The following is a 14,897-nucleotide window of genomic DNA, read 5'->3' as shown; positions in this document are numbered from 1 at the left end:
ATTGGCAAATTCATCCTCAGTGAAACAGTCATCCCACAGCATAAACAACTGGTAGCCACAATCAGTTGCAAGCAGTGGTCAGAGAAGGCGTTAAGGTCAACAGAGATCCAGCTGAAGACCTGGAAGTTGACTGGAGGGAAAGCGCAACAGTTCTAGCACCTCAAGAAGAAGAGGAAATAGGTGGAGTTGAAGAAGATTGGCATCACCTCAAAAAAAACATATGAGGGTTACAGAACAGATATGTGGCTGAGCCAGGTATGGAAATAAGGTATATAAGGAAAGCTGATGGTGGAATGCTGAATTCCATGAAGTCATCAAAAGAAAGGGTGCAGTAAAAAGTGGGAGACAGAAAAAACAATCCAGGCTGTGAAGGAATATAGGTTGTCTAACAAAGAGGGTAAGAGCGAAGTTATAACAATAAAGAACTAGATATCAGTGAGACTACCAACTTCTGGAATGTGACTCAGTAGATGGCACAAAGAAACTATATCAGGTTGCAAGGCAAAGGCAAATAAATAAAGATAGTCAGACACCCTTCGTAAGGGATGCCTGCAACAACCTGTTCATGAGTCCACAGGACATCAAAAAAAGGAGTACTTCCATCAGCTTCTGAATGAAAAAAAAACACAGAAGATGTACTGCCCCAGACACAGTCTACAATGAGATAAGAGGAGGAACCCATCATAGAAAAAATAAGACTAACATTAAGAAAAATGACAAGCAAAGCAGCAGTCTCAAATGAGGTCACAGCAGATATGATAAAGATGCTGGGTGAGATAGAATGGCTGCTAAGTGGGGAGTAAGGAGCATCCCAGATAACTGGGAAATAAGCATACTAGTGCCAGTGTTAAAGAACAAAGGAGACATTCACACCTGTGGGCAGTACAGAGGTATCAAACTCCTGTCACACTGTATGAAAGTTCTGGAGATGGTGATGGATGAACGAATATGCAGATTAGTAGAAAGTAATATGTGAGATGAGCAGTTTGGATTCAGATTAGGATGCAACACAAATAACCCAAAGTTTGCAGTGATAGACTGATAACTGAGAAGAAGCTAGAGATGAGGAAAGAGTCCAACTGGGCATTCTTGGAGTTGGAGAAAGCATATAAAAGGTGATTTGGGCAGTCCTGTGGATGTTCTAAGTCACAGAAATATTGGTAGAATTAGTGTAGAATTAGTATAGGCTGTGCACAAAGGTAGAGAAATGGAATGCAAAACTGAAGGCATATCATATGAAACAAAGTACAGATAAGACAGGAAATGGGATAAATCAGACGAAGCTGAGGATTAAGGTAGAAGGAAAATAGTATAGCAGGTTAACAGCTTAAAGTATCTGACAGGGGTGGGTTAAGTGAAGGGATGTCTGAATTTGGAGGTCAAAACCAGAATCAGATGAGCTATAGCCAACTGATACAGTATGTCAGATGTAGTATATGACAATAGAATGCCAAAGAAGCTGAAATGTTAAGTGTACAAACAGTGGTGCAACCAGTACTACTCTAATGATACAGAAACCTGGGCAATAAAGACAAAGCAGTTGAAGAAGCTAGTGGTAATGGAGACGAAGTGCCTGCGACAGGTGATAGGATTAGCATGGTGGGACAGACAAAGAAATGAGGACATAAGAACAGAAGCCAAAGTAGCTCCAATTGTAGAAAAGGTCAAAGAGAATAGATTACAGTGGTTTGGGCACACCTGCAGAAGATAACCTGGTTAGGAAGATTTTGGACAGATAGGAAGAAGTCAAGAGGAAACAAGGGCATCCAGCAAAGAGGGAAATGGGTTGTGTGAAGGAAGACCTGTGAGAGTCCAGCATGACTGTCAAGGCGGAGGGAGAGTTGCACTGGATAGGGAGAGATGGCGACAGAAGACACAATACCCTGGTCCCATGTAGACACAATACCCTGGTCCCATGTAGAAAATAAGAAAAAGTGGGTTGATGTTGATGATGGTGTAATGGCACATTTGTTTGTTCTGATCAGGATTAGCATCTTACCTTTGCAACTGTATTAGCACAATCCAGTGCAGCACATCAGTGAAACTCCTTTTAGTAATAGATTAATTGGCAGTGCAGCCATAAAATAGTCAGTGAAGCACTCTTTATTACATGAATTAGCAGCGGCTTCCACACCTTAAGGGCCATGATGGTGACACCTTACTTGTAGTACCATATTTTATCATTTGGCACTATGTCTGGGATACAGAATGCCTGTGGGAGAAGTCACACCAAGTCTACCTCTTTTTACCTTGTATGGGCAACAAGACCAGATGCTCATTAGGAATGAATATTGAAAGTAATCTGTGTGTGGAGGTGAGCTCATTAAATATCCCACACTATCTGGTTGTGCATCATATCATCAAATGTAGGCTTGACTGATGAAAAAAGCAGTAGGTTAAAATGACTGAATGTACTTTTGACTTAAAAGCCATTTTATGAAAAACATTCTGGACACCATGTATATTACTTATCTTTTTTGTGGGTCAGGTATCCATTTTAGCTATCTCTCTTATAGGTTCATAGGTTCATACTAGGCTATCTGCCCAAGGGCATTTATAAGCCTAGCCCATAGATATGTGGCTTTGAATAAAACTATGCCTATTATTTTGCTGTGCCTCTGTCAAGCAGTGACACTGAAGTAATCCCTGGGGTATATCTGCGATCTCCCATCCATTGGTCAAGATTCCTCTTGAACAAGGCCAGCGAGGTGCTCTGCCTCACATTTACCGGGATTTTGTTCTACGGCATAGGGAGTCTCTGGGTGATGAATCTGCCCTCCAGCACGTCCTATTAATAACCGTGTCAAGGTTTAAGTCTCCCGCCCTTGTGGTTCTGAGGGATCTAGATTTTTTGAGGTGAAGCATATTCATCAAATCTGGGTTTGACTTGGCCTTATATGTCAGGCACAGGTCACCTCTGAGCAAGCGGTATGAGACTGAATAGAGCTGGAGTTCTTTTAGTCGGGCAGCATAAGACATATTTTTGAGACCCTTTATCCTCTTGGTGAGGAACTTTTGGGGCCTTTCCAGCTGCTGCAGGTGTCGGGTCAGATACATTCCGAATGGGGCATTGTACTCAATCATAGGTCTAATGAGTGATGAGTACAGGGGGACGATGACCTCCCTTGATCTAGATATGAATCCCTTCATGATCAGGTGGGCAATGTAGAAGGTTTTCCTGACTACTTTAGCAACATGAGTGTCAAACGAAAGGCTAGTGTCAACCTGGGTCCCCAGGTCCCTGATGACTTCTTCTGTGCTCACTGGATTGCCACCTATATGGTAGCTAGGGGTAGCCTTGTTTTTCCCGAAGGGTATGACTATGCATTTCTTGGCGTTTAACTTTAGGCCATGGCTCTGGCACCAGTTATCCGTTTCTGTGAGGCCCTTCTGAAGGATATCTGTGTCAGAAGTGTTTTCGACTATGGCGCCAAGTTTTCAGTCATCTGCAAACTTTGTCAGCCATAACCCTCCTGTGTTTGCTTGTACTTCAGAAAAGTAGATGCCGAACAAGAGTGGACCCAGGACTGAGCCCTGTGGGACACCACTTGTGACAGGCTTTGAGTCTGACATGGCTCCAGCAACTCTGACCCTGTGGGTTCTGTCACTTAGCCAGTTTGCAACCCATCTTGTGATGTATGGGTTTACATTCAAGCTGATGAGTTTTTCGATAATACCTGAGTGGGGTATTGTGTCAAAGGCCTTTGCCAGGTCAAGGTAGGCTGTATGGACTGCCTTTCCCTCATCAATGGCCTTGGTGACTGTTTCAAAAAAGTCAACCAAGTTTAAAAGGCATGATCTGCCTTTGACAAAGCCAAACTGGGTTGGATCCAAAGTCTGCAAGTTCCCTATGTCTTTATTTATGAGTTCCATTATGATCCTCTCCATGGCTTTGCAGATAAGGCTTGTCAAGCTAATGTGACAGCAATTTCCAGGGTCGGTGGAGGCACCGCCCTTGTGAAGTGGGACCACAGTCGCAGTGCGCCACTCCTTGGGTATGTATCCTGAGGTGATGCTAAGATTAAACAGCTGTCCTAACTGCGGGTTTAATTCCTCATTGAGTTCGTGGAGCACACAGCCGGGGACACCATCCGGTCCCATGGATGCTGTGTTTTTTGCCTTGGAGAGAGCAGTTCTCACCTGGGCATTGGAGATGTTTGGGGGGCTACAATCCTCTGGTATAGATATCTCTCCTTTTGGGGGGGGGAGGGGGGATTAATTTGCACTGAACCTGTCAGCCAGTATGTTGGCAATGTGTGTAGGTTCAGTAATCTTCACATCATTTTGGACTAATTCTGAGCATATCTGGGAGTTTCCTCCTAGGTTTCTAACATAGCTAAAGAAGGCCTTATGATTGTCTTTTTTGTCCTTGGCGATTTTTCTCTCAAAGTTAGCCTTGGATGATTTTATGAGAGCACTTAGTTTTTTACTTATAATGATCAAAGGTGTCTTACCTTTCAAGGATTTTGCTCTATCTTGTAGTAGCTTCCTCCTTTTGTTGTAGAGCTTGTTTATGGCTGGGGTCCACCAGACTGGACGCTTGCCTTTGGTACAAAGAGTCTTAGTTTTGTTTGGGATTGCCTGATCCATGCAGTCCTGTAGGTGCTGGTAGAAGGCATTTGTAAGTGATTCAGCGGTTTGAGTAATGTTTACCACTGGCTCAGGGGCCTTAAAGGAGACCACACTAGTTTTTAGTAGTGTGAAGTCGGCTTTGAGAAGTTTTCACTGTGGTCTCTTTTATTTCAGGTGGGGCGGGATGAGGACCACCAGCCAGATTAGTTTATGATCTGATCTCACCAGTGAGGGGTATACTTCCGGTGTTGAACATTTTTATCCCATGTTTGTGATGATGAGATCAAGTATGTTTTCTCCTCTTGTGGGGATGGTGACTAGTTGTTCCATGGCATTTGAGTTTATGAACTCCAGGAACCTTTGGGCTAGAGAGTTTGGGCTTGAGTAGTGTTCCCAGTCTATATTAGGGTAGTTGAAGTCACCTAATATGATGGTGTTTGGAGATACATTTATCCCCTCCAGTGTTTTTTTTCTATATAGTTGTGTATCATATGATTGAAAGGAACTTTGATTGAAAGAAAAAAAACAGTAGGTTAAAATGATTTGTACATTTGCCTGACTGAACTTTAGATTGAATAGCCATTTCATCAATAACATTCTACCCAGTATATATATATATATATATATATATATATATATATATATATATATATATATATATACAGGTATGAACAGTAGGTAGTAAGGGAAGTATAGGGGTATCGGGGCACACAAGCAAACAAAAGTGACAGACAAGACTGACAGAAGAGATGTTGATATGAAGAGGAAGGGGAGAGCGAAGTGGATAAGGAGACACCAGACAAACATAGGAAATGTAATGGTGAGGGGCAGAATTGGATAAGAAACAGGTAGGCATAGACACAAAAGGGAGGGGAACACCAGGATGGGAGGTATGATGGGATTGCAAAGTTGCTTTACCTGATATCTGAGACCCATTGGAAGTTTACACACCACCCTGGCTCCCTCGTCACTAGGCCCTGGCTTAGATGATCAAGACAGTAACAGGGCAGGGTACAACTCAGTGAGTCAAAGCAAAGGTTCCCCAAGTTGTTGATGCAGGCATTTAGCCTCCAGTCAATGATTTCCCCACTGAACCCATCAGCTGCCGATAGATGACAAAGCTGCCCTTCCACTGACTGCTACTGACAGGTACAAGACTACCACCATCCAATGTAGGACTGGCAGTGCTGCAGTCATTGTAAGTGGTGTGGAGGTAACTGTGACAGCCTGGGACCCAGATATTGTGGGTGATGGTGTTGCCATCTAAGGGTGATGGCACAACTTGATGGAGGAATGGGTGATGATCCAGATGCTGCTGCATATATTTGCATTATAAATGGAGAGAAATAGAATAGTAAATGAATGTGCAACAGAAAGAACAGCGAGAAAGGGGTGGGTGTGAAAGAAGTGCAGCTGAAATGAAAGCATGCAGTTCATATATTTATTTACTATGATGGTGTATATTTATTATGATAGTGTATTATATATTTATTTAGTATGATAACAAATATCCACCCCAATGTAACAGTGATGGCATATTATACAACCAATGGGGTAATTAAATTCAAAGCCATGATCATAAGCAGTCCAGAAAGCAAATCTTTAATGTGTTGAGCTACTTGTACAATCAGACTGAAGGCTGCCTGCAAACACAGTAATGATGTATGCAAGACAAATATACAGATACATGAAGAAAAAAGCAGCTCAGGAGTATAGTTCCCTTACAACGCTCACTCCAGATTACCAGTGATGTCATGATACACAACTAAGGAAGTGAAACAAGATCATAGCCATCATCTCATGCAGTTTGCAACAGCATTAATGTGTTGAGCTAATTGTTTTATCTGAGTAAAGTCTGCACAGTAATGGTGTGTGCATGATACAAGTGTACAGGCCAAAAGAAAAAATACTGCTCATACAAATGTTTCCATTACAATGTTGTAGTTACTTTACTCAGAATTACAACAAGCACCACACAACATTACTAATAACAGCACAATAGACAGCCAAAGGGGAACCAAACCCATGCACATCATCATATGAAATCCAGAAGGCAAAGTGTTAATATAACATATTTGTAGAATCTGACTGAAGACTGCAGTCAAACAATGTAATGTAATCAGAACATGCACATTGTAAAAGAGGCAAAGAGAGAGATTACAGATACCGTGGAAAAAGTAGATGTAGATGTTTTGTACTTCTGGTGCCACAGTACTGTACTCAAAAATAGATCAAACACCAACCCCAGACTGCCACTGATGTCTGAATACACAACTGAAGGAGATTCAAATTACAGGCATCATCACCTCCAGTTTGAAAGTAAAGCTTTAACATGTTGAGCTGCTTGTACAATTTCATGAAAGCATGCAAACGCATGAGTAGTAGCATACTGCTACCTTTGAACTATGAACCTTGGACTAGGAGTGCCAGTAAAATAGAAAATATATATTGTGTCAGACTAGGGCTAAACTGCATGAGCAGACTGCTAACATTTAAACCTGTACAATATCAATGACGTAGGGATACTTAGCCCAGTGTTCTGTAAGGCACTCTAACCTCCTGTGCAGCTGCACATTCTCTAAAATAGCTGCAATAGTTATGGAGAGAGACACAGGAGTGTGTAACATATGTGGAAGGCACCCAGTGCTGGACCATATTTGGAGTTAAGACTTACTTATAGTACATAAGTGGTGGTTGGGCTATATGCTCAGCCTCCCACTGGACATGGAGGTTGGGACAATGTTGCTTCATTGTCCCTGTAGTGGTGGCAACATTGTTCTGAGTGCAGGATCCCTGTGTGACTGTCAGTGACAACCCATTCCAAATCTGTGTCTTATAGTGAGGTCCTTCATGTCCCTCCTGCACTGGTGCCTGAGTGTAGTCCTTATGGAGGAAAAATTGGGATAGTTATGAATATTCTGCACACCATCTTTGGGCACTAAATTGATCATTACCTTCTCCCTCCGCAAACATGACTCTTCAGTTAAAACTAGCAGGGAAAAAAATGGCAACTACTTCATAGCCACACCCATACTCAGATCTGTCAAGTACCATGCAGTGCCAGGCATCTCATTTTCACAACTGGTGGCTGAAAAGACAGTTTGAAATTCACACTGTAAAGTGTGAAATATGGCACTCTTGTATCTAATACAACTATGAATCCTGTGTGCATAATGGCGACACCATTGCCACTGGGTCCAATGTCGAATTACAGATATCCCGCCACTCTCGAATCCATGGTGTGAACTACATATGTGCAGTGCTGCACAGATTTCCAGTTGTGTACATGGCATGGTGTCCGATTGAGCACAATGTTTGGCAAGTTTTCATGACAAGTAAATTGATCACTTCAGTAACAGTAATAATTTGAGACCTCATTTGCATCGTCATCATATCCACACCTGAATTTGAATGGCATAAGTAGGAAGGAAGTTGACAAGACCCATCCCACTATGAAAACATTCCTAGAGCAGCAACTTTAAAACTTGCAGCAAGTGCATCTTACACTAAGTGATTCTATGACAGCTTATTTAATGTTCTAAGAAAGACTTTTTCAGATTCACTTTTTAAACTATGGGTAATGCTAGCTGCTGAGATACTTGTGTGTTATAATGATATAGCTTTGACAATACTTTTATGGGGTTATTCATCAAGTGGTAAAGAATGAAGGCTACTTATGTACTGCCAGCATATTGCAATATTGCTAGCTTATCATTTGTTAGTGTAACATAGGCAATTTATTCTTCAAGGGTAACAGGCACTTTATTTGTAGATGAAATATAAAGTTCCATGAGAAGTTGTCTAAAGCATAGACCAACAATATGTACATAGACCAAAACAATTTTTTTTCCTGAGGTAGTAAAGGCCAGTGAGCTTTCATAATCTAGCCAACTAGTGCAATGCAAGCTTGACTGGAATTAAACCATGAAACCCTCCCCCTTTTTTTCAGATTTTTTAGATGGGGCCTGCTGTTGCTTGTCAGTTGTCAAAATCTCTCTCAATTCAATGCAGTTCATTTTATTTTTATAAAAGAAATTGTATTTTAGTTTTATATAAGTTCAAAGTTTGATACACATTCAAATATTTATATAAAAAAAAAACACTATTGTTCTGGTTATATTTTGTGTTTAATGTTTTGTCTTTTCTTCAGGGGCTGCGGTGGTGCAGCAGTTAGCGTTGTCACCTCTCAGCAAGAGGTTCTCCTGTTCAATTCTTGGCTGGACCATCTTCTGCATGGAGTCTCCATGTCCTCCCCGTGGTCAAGGGATGTTAAAGACATGCGGGTAGGTGCGAGCATGAATGGGCGTGCCTTCCTTGAAGGTTGGGCGTCTGGCTGGCAACTCAGCACTGTAAAAATCCACTACCAATCATTAACAAAGTCCACCTTAGTAAACTTCTAATAAACCACCACTGCATAGCTTTAAAAATCCTGCAATGGGGATGGCTTGAATTCCAACATCAACTCCTGCCTCAACTTCACATCTCTCATGCCATCCTAAACAGACCCTCCTCCTGTCCTGCTCTCTCAACCATCCTCTCACCCTACTCCCCAAAATATACTCTCAGAGGCTCTGACCTTCTCCTTTTAGAAATTCATAAGACAAGCAAAAACATAGGTAAACTTCTGTAGAATCACTCCATAGCTAAAGCTTGGAATAAACTATTCCTATGTTTAAGAACTATCTCTAACAAAAAATCTCTTACGAACTACCTACTAAAATCTTGGTCCTGCTCTTGCTCAGTACCCATTTAACCTACCTTCTCTCGTTCCTCATTTTGTATCCTGTGCTCACCCATAAATGTGGGTTACTTCTACAGACATTGGTTTTATTTTTTGGGTGTGTCTGACAACCTTGATTGCAATCAGTGTTAATGTCTATTATACTATACGATTGCAAATTATCCTCTTTTGCTATTGTTTACTTTACGGCAACTTTATCTTGTATTATTGTAAATGTTTGGAGCTTTTCTACTCGGTCTTCTCAGAAAAGGGTTTTTGCCTAGTCAGACTAACCTGGTTAACAAATGTCAAATAAATAAACAATATAAAATAAAATATATAATTCTACTGTGTGTGTTGGGTGGGTGGAATCCAAAATGAATACCTGAGAGAATGCGACAGAATAAATGAGAACAGAAGCAGAGAGGGACTGCTGATGAATCTAGTGTGGGTGTTGATGAAGGCACCAAATCTGTAGGTAGGTCAGGACAAGGGGGTAGCTGACTGGTCCAAACATTTAGGGATGCAGCTGGCAGGTGTTGATGGTGTATGAGTGCAATACTGGCATTCATAAAAGAAGCTGGAAGTGCCATCATAGCCTCTGTACTGTTGGCCAATATTGCATTTGCTGAATGCAGTTGCAGTAGCTGTAGTAAGCAGCAGTTAGGGTGGAAGACATTTTTGTTTTGGTCCTTAGATTTTGGGTTGAGCAGGGCATCAGTCTGAGAACTGCCCAGGGCACTAGACAGATGACCTAGCTATGCCAGTTGCAATCACTTCCCTTCACCAAGGGCTTTGCAACAGTGTTTCCTGGTATTTTACAGAAACTTTGTTCTTTTATTAATAATAAATTATAGAGTTGCACATCTGTAGTATTTTCACTCAGAAGGACTGTTTACTTACAGGAAGGCATGATCTCATGACAGTGCATCAGCTTTCCAAGGATCCACAAACTCCTGTTTTCTTCACAGCTGGGCTTGAAAAAGTATATGGTAATAATTATTTCTAGCAAGCAAGTGGGATGAATCAAGGCATTTACCACTCCACTAAACTCTGGCCTTTCATAGGTACTTGGACAGTTTTGTATTATTTTATCGTGAATTAAGACTATCACTACCAGAGCATGTCTACAGTGTCTCTAAACAAACCATTTAATCACTGAACTGTAGAGCTGTTAGCTAGTATCAAGCACTTCTCGATAGTGAAGGTATAAAGTAAGCAATGCAGGACACATCAGAATATAGCTGCAGATAGTCTCACAATTTATTACAATGGTGCCATATACATACCTATATGAATATTATGCTAACCAGAAATAGTGCCCTTTATGTAGTAATGAAGCACACACACATCTCATTTAGGGTACAAATATAAAGCCAATACATAGCTAATAAAAAAAAAAATCAAACATACTAGCAATTTCACACCACAGATTATGTCAGCAGTTCTCCTTTAAAAGGATCAGTAAGTAAATACAATAGCTAGTGCAATACCATTGTAATTATTATTGTAAAGCATACAACACTATATTTATGTAAATTGCTTATTATGTAGTACATGTATAGATTAACATACATCAAAGCTACACAATCAAATGCAAATATGTGGAAACTAAGACACATTTAAAGTGAAATAACAGAAAGAGGTAAAAGATGCAAAAATAAGGACTATCTCAGTTTAAAATTAGTACTTATTCTAAATATCAACCAGGTAAACTGCAGGGTATTTAATAAGATGGGAAGGTTACACCATCTTGCGTACCATAGTCTATCAGCAGACACACACAGTCTGGAAAACATGAGAATAAAGTCCAGCTTGGCCAGTATAGGGATTATTACACCAGGCTACACTACCATGGTGAAATCAGATGTGGTAAATCTATGTATTAAGGCTTAAAAAAGGATGTTCTAAATCTTAAAGTTATTAATATAATGTGTAGGAGGGGGAGAGAACTGGAAAACATAAAGACGCATTATTTTAAATAGAACAGCCATAGAGGCATCAAGGGAAAAAAAGGAAGGGGGTCGAAAGTGATGGTAAATCTAATTGGGAGGGGGCATCCATTTTTCTTCTATTGGGTATCAGCAATATTGTGTATTGTGTCCTAGTCTTATTACAATTCCTGACATTTTTTACAGAAATTTACTTTTTCTTTTAATTACTGATTAATTAAAAAAAACATACTGTTGAGCTTGCAGTTTGAGTGGTAAACAAGCCTTATCTGTTAAAACAGAGTCAAATGTCTAATTCAAGAAGGTAAACACTAACTTATAATGTTGATAGGATGCAAGGAAAATCACAGGAACTTTGTTAAATATAAGATGGCTGCCACCAACATAAGAGAAGAGCAGGCTATAGACATAAAGTCATCAAATTTTCAACAGAAACTTAGCTATCTTATAACAATTAAAAAATGAAACAAGACAAGATTGCTATACAAAGCTCTGGCTTTTTACAGATATTTTACATATTTTGTATTAGTTTATCATGACTTATAGAGCATCAAACCAAAGTATGCATACAACATCACAAAACTGTAGAGCTGTTATCAATAGAAAACACTCACTTGTCACAGTGTAAAGTAAGCTGTACAGAACACACTACAATATAATTTCAAATGATCCCAAAATGTATTTCATTGATGCTGTATACACATTCAAGAACACTATGCTAACCTGAAACAATTCTTATAAAGTAAAGAAGCATCTGGATGGCTAGTTCAGACTTGAAATCTAAGGCCAACGAATAGCAAGTTTAAACTGGAAAGCAAAAGCAGATGCAATATCACAGCCAAAAGATGTTAATAGATGCTTTAACATAACACCTGTTGCTACTGCTATCATGAAGCACACAGCATTTTGATGATATAAATAATTTAAGCTGCAGTATTTGTATATATATTTTAAGCTTCTTCAGAGCAGCACAATAAATTTAACTTAATGCAGGTGGGAGCAGTATGTGTAATTAGCAGAACAACAAGCTTAAATATACAAGGGTCAGACTGCAGGTTACACGCTCAAATCAGGATCATCTCTGAAAGTGCAGCAGCTTACAACAGTTTTAGTAGCTGTTTTTGCTTCAAGAATGGGCAAAGTGAAATACTGAGAAAATAATGCACATTTTAAGTAAAAACAAGAAATAAATGAAAGATACACAAAGGTCATCACCAATAAATAGAAATATCTGTCCAAATTTCAACTAGGCAACAACTAAGGAAGAGAGAAAACATCTGTTGAGGTATGCAGTAATTACACTGATAAAAGGAAATGCTTCTTCCTACTATCTCTGGGGATTATAGCATATAGTAAGGCCCAAACATTCTTCATATTACGTGAATCACCAGAGTAAATCAGGAGAAACAAAGTTTGGAGAAAGTTAATAATAAATTTACATTTAGTCAGTAAGTATATGAAATATTTCTCCTGACGAGAGTACAGAGGTGAATTTAAATGTAGTTAATCTGAGATGTAGGGATTCAAAAAAAAAGTGAGTTCTTAAATCTATTGAAGGCTGCTGCCGGTAGAAGACTGGAAAAGATAAACCCAAACCATTTAGCTGAGAAAATGTTATAGAATGAGTGAGGAATGAAAAAGTCAGGGACTGCTTGTGAACCTAGTGTGTGTGTGTGTGTGTGTGTGTGTGTGTGTGTGTGTGTGTGTGTGTGTGTGTGTGTGTCTGACAGACACTTTTAAGTTTTGAGCAACATTATCTCCCAGTATTATAATTATTCCTCATATGGACCAAAGACTTACTTTGAATTTTAGAAATAATTACAGAGCTGTATGCTGATAATACTAGCAATTAAATGTTTTGCTTACTGGTAAAATTGCAGGCACCTCCTAACAGCAGACCAATGCTGAACTTGAAAAGTGTACTGCTGACTTCATAGTTGGTGGAATTAGCAATATGTACTGATATGATTTCAGGGAGCTGTTGTAAGCATATTAACTTACCATGGGTATGCAATATCTAAGTCTTGTTCTCTTTAATACTTTTTGTGTGGTTATGCTCTGTTAGCCAGACAGAGGCCACCCTTTCTCCCATTCCGTCTGCAATGTTACACTTCCAATCTATTAATCAGATTCAACTTGTCTTCTGGTACAATGCTAAATGCTTGTTTCCTTATAATTAGGACTGCCAACATTTCAAAAGTAGTTGCTTGAGGTCCACTCACCCGCATATTAAAGCAAGTACTTATTTCTTCTTATGGTATCATCAGCACAACATAAGTGGAATGTTTCGCAAGCACTTATTCCTGATGTGAAGTCATTCACACTGCCTTCTGGTTTTCTCCTATGTTGTCTAAACAGTTTCTTATAAGTTTCAGTGGTAAGTTTAAAACTGATAAGATAATGTGTTTTAATCTTTAAATACTTTACACAGACATCATAAAATGTTTTGTTTAAATGTACAGCTTTCCTAAATGCTGATGGATTAAACATTGCATCCATTTCCCCAGACAGTTTACTTCTGATTACATGTTGCCAAGTAAGACTATCAAAGTCATTCCATTTTTAAACTGAGAAAAGCATATTACAAGCCTTGTTGCCCTGGGCTAGTATTTTATCTCTACTACTCACATGTTTCTGTTACAGAGGTAATCAATTCTCTCTTATACTTTCACTACTACTTCCTAATTTGCAACGCTGACCTCTCTTTGCATATTGAGCTGTTTAATTCTTCTCACTCCTTTAAAGTATCTAATTTCCAACTTCTGTTTAAGTTCAAGCTGCATTCTAAGGTTATGTGGGGATAGACTGAGCCTATTTGCCACTTGCTGCATACACATAGCTGCTACTAGCTTGTCTCTGGGTTTACTGGTCTGAATCTTAGCTGTATTCAAGGTGACTATCATCTCATCAGGCTGCATAACTGCACTGCTGCAAACTAATTCATGTGTGATGAATGATGCCATATTTCCCATCTGTTTCCATGATTAATATGTAATGTTCATGAATAACAGTCTCACTATTGTTACTGCTGATCATCAATTTAATATATCAAGTAATTGTTCTTTAGAATGCACTGTGAATGCACATTGCCAACACCTGCCACACCTAAACAAATAAGTGTTATAATGAGGACCTGCGGAGTAGAGTTCTAATCACTGACTTCAGGGCATTACTCATCGTGGTCCTCACCGAAGACCTCCAGTACTTTCTTACCACCAATATCTAAAAACTAGTCCAAGATTTTTCTATGCACAAGTAAATGTGCGTAAACACACACACACACACACACACACATACACACACACACACACACACACACACACACACACACACACACACACACACACACACACACACACACACACACATACACACACAAACACATACACACACAAACACATACACACACACACACACACACACACACACACACACACACACACACACACACACACACACACACACACACACACACACTGCTTTCCAGGAGGTGTCAGTGACAGTGTGCCAGGTTTGTTGAAATACTACTGATCGACACTCATTTGTGCAGCCGCTACAGTACATCTTGTTGGCTTTTCCCCAGAAACACAAATTGTAAGTAAATTAGGGATCTCTCCTTTTCCCATGATGGTACAGCCATGGAAATAGGGTAT

Source organism: Protopterus annectens, chromosome 8.part0, assembly GCF_019279795.1.
Source record: "Protopterus annectens isolate FY-2018-M chromosome 8.part0, PAN1.0, whole genome shotgun sequence".
Taxonomy (NCBI): domain Eukaryota; kingdom Metazoa; phylum Chordata; order Ceratodontiformes; family Protopteridae; genus Protopterus; species Protopterus annectens.
Note: the sequence above shows the minus strand (reverse complement) of the source record.